Genomic DNA, 3,365 nt, shown 5'->3' with positions numbered 1-3,365 from the left:
TTGTGGGTTTTGAGATTAATGGAAGAAGGCGCGTGGCAGACTGACATTGATGTGCAAGATGGACATCGATTTTCTGGTCTTTCACGTGATCCGGTGGTGAATACCGATTTTCGAGCGAATACTCGTTTGATGGCTGACGGAGTTTACTCCGTGGGGGAAATGTATGCTCAAGCTGTTTTGTTGCGCTATCCTTCCCTGTCTGATTGGCCTTCTCTGGATAGAGAGTGGCAGACTATAAGGGAAGGAAAACAGCGCATGTTGCGCCTGTGTATTCGCCAGGCTTTGGTGCTTGGGGAGGTGGAAGATGTCCATTCTCTCCCGGTCCCGAAGGCAGTGCGTGACACTATGATTAAAACCGCGCCTCCGGCTTACAAATCATTGGTTTTAACCCTGATGGTAGGAAATCCGAATCAAACGCTTGCTGAAGTGTCAAGTATGATGTCTGAATTAGGGAATTTAGGGAACTGGGAGGTCATCCGGAAGGAGACTCCTCGCCAGACAACTAGTCCTTCTCCTCCCAGGCGTGACTATCGAGTCTCTCCAGCGGCCAGAGGGCCGTCTAGGAGAGACTTGTGGAACGCTCTTTTGAAGGCGGGAGTGCCGTTTAGAGAGATAGACGATCTCCCCACTCCGGAACTGAGAAAACGGTGCAAGAAAAAGGGGATTAAGGTCAGTTGGGTGGTAAGAGAGGAGGGCCGAGCAGTTCCGACAGCTCCACTCCCTCCACCCCTAGAGTCGGAAGACTCCTCCTCTACTTCTGAGGACGACGGATCAACAAGGGTGCGGTCAGTAAAAAAGTGCAAGCGAACCAAGGACAAACAACATCGACAGAAGAGAAAGGAACAAAGAGGGGAGAATGTTTCTTCCCTCTATCCTAGCCTCTTAGATTTAGAATAGGATGAGGGCCAAGCCTCACCTATATCTATCAGGGCACACTGTTCCGATTGGTCAGGAAGGGATTCCCGACCGCATGTGAAAATGAAAATCCATTGGAAAAATTCGGAGCAGGAAGTGCAAGCTCTGGTAGACACGGGGGCGGAGGACACTCTAATTTATGGGAACCAGCTCAGGCGTAAATAACGAACCTGTTTATTATGGCGGATCGTTTATTGCGCAATACCGGAAAAAAGTAGATGTTTCTCAACATGAGGAGTGCAGCCCTTCGGTGGCCCCTATTTGCAACATGGGGTCCTCGACGGCATCTGCTGGGTTTTTGCCCAAATTGATTATAAGGGTAGGTTGTGATTGCAGCTGGGAATATCCCAGCCTTTCCCTTATATTATTTAGGATAAAATTGAGAAACAAATTGGGAAAACAGGTAAAACAAAAAATGAAATGGAATTTCATTATTTAGACATTGGGTTAGACATTTGATAAAAATGTCTGAGGTGAGGAGTGTGCATGCCAGCATCTGCTTGATCAACAGATGACGGTATTCCAGTTCCCGCCCAGAAGCTCAAGACAACCAGGATTATTGATAGTGTTGACGAATTATGTTAATGGGAACAGTGATAAAGTGATTATTCTGTAACCGTTGAAGTGTGGTATTGGGGTTAATAATGTACACTCACTGTCATGAATTGCTTTATTGATAACTTGTATTTGACATGAGTTGCTTTATTGGTAATTTGCATTTAAAATTTGTTCTTAAGGAATTGAAGCTGTAACATTGGCAACTTAAGGGTTAATAATGTACACTCACTGTAATGAAATATAACTTGAATTTGACATGAGTTGCCTTATTGGTAATTTGAATTTAATTGAAACTGTAACAATTGAAGTGTGGTATTGGCAACTTAAGGGTTAATAATGTACACTCACTGTCATGCATTAAACTTGAATTTGACATAAGTTGTTTTATTGGTGATTTGAATCCAAAATTTGTTCTTAAGGAATTGAGGATACTAAATATTGTCTAGGCTTATGGCTTTTGGATCACATGCTGATGGAATTTGGCTGTCTTTGTTCGGCTGTGACCTCAGTGGCTAATAGACAATTCTAGATTTCGTCGTCACGTGATAACGAGTTTGACTACGATTTCGACTTTTCGATGTTAGCCATTGAAACGAGCACTTTAATTCACACTGTACTATGTGACTCGAAAAAAGAACGATTTTGAATGGACATAGAGACAACAAATTGCTTTTGACATGGCCAAGGAGGCCATACAACGGGCTTTATCGTTAGGAAAGTTACAAATAGATCCAGTTGGGTTACAGGTTTCAGCGCATAATGATTATGCTAATTGGAGCTTGTGGCAGAAACATGGCAGGGTCCGGAAGCCTATGGGTTTCTGGTCTAGACGATTGCCCCCTGCTGGGGAACGATATACACCATTTGAGAAAAAGGATGAATGGGCTTCTAAAGTCCTCGATCCGTAAATTGACCACAGACAATTCTTTATCAGGATGGCGTGTAGTTTTAGAAGAAGCCGTCAAACAGATAAACAATCTTAGATGTCCCAAGGGACACTACGGGCACATTTTATCTAGGTCTGGATTGTCACTTAAAGGGGTAACCATACTTGCGGGATTCATCGATGCCGATTTTCAGGGAAAATTGGGGGTTGTAATGTACAATTTCACCCCTGAACCGTTCATTGTGAAATCCGGCAATAAAATTGCACAACATTTAGCAAGGGAATGTGAATGGGGTGTAGGTTCAACTCCCCCTTTCAATTGGACGATTGCCAAAAGATATCTATTCAGTGGAATAGATCATCGGAATGGACAAACTTCGGAGCGCCCAATCTTTGGCCATTCCGAAGCGTTTTGTTCTGTTTTCTTTTTCAGCCTGGTGACTGATGTGGAGACGGTGGATTGGAACACCTGCGGGAAGATCGCAGCGGTACTGCGTTCCTCCGCATCGAAGGTGGTGTCGGATCCTGGGCCACCATCCTCTGTGCTATGGTGGAGGAAGAACGTCGACTCTCTGGGGAGTCCATTGCCGTTTCTGGCGATACCGACTCTCTGGGGAGCTCATTGCGGTTTCTGGCGACTAGGGACGTGTCCGGCCAGAGGGAGGCTGCAGGGTAGACATCACTTCCCCCTGCTCCATAGGGGAGCCGATCCAATCGGAACTGCCGTTTTAATGCATTGAATATGACTGTGTGTAATTTACAGATACTTAACATGAAATTACAGAAAGAAAGGTTCCTAAGGGTGGTCACATAATGTGGTACTATAACTGAACCCTTATTAGTTTGCAGATATCATGTTTTGCCTGTAATTACAACTAATGCTTATTATTTTGTGAGACCTCAAGGGGAATGGTTTAGCCCACAAACCAATCCTACTTATGACCTAAGCGGATGCGACACATCGGATAAAGGTATGGCATGTATGAAACAAGTAATGTGTCAAGAA

The sequence above is a fragment of the Corythoichthys intestinalis genome, chromosome 12, assembly GCF_030265065.1.
Source record: "Corythoichthys intestinalis isolate RoL2023-P3 chromosome 12, ASM3026506v1, whole genome shotgun sequence".
Taxonomy (NCBI): domain Eukaryota; kingdom Metazoa; phylum Chordata; class Actinopteri; order Syngnathiformes; family Syngnathidae; genus Corythoichthys; species Corythoichthys intestinalis.
The sequence above is the reverse complement of the archived record's forward strand: the minus strand, read 5'-3'. Positions refer to the sequence as shown.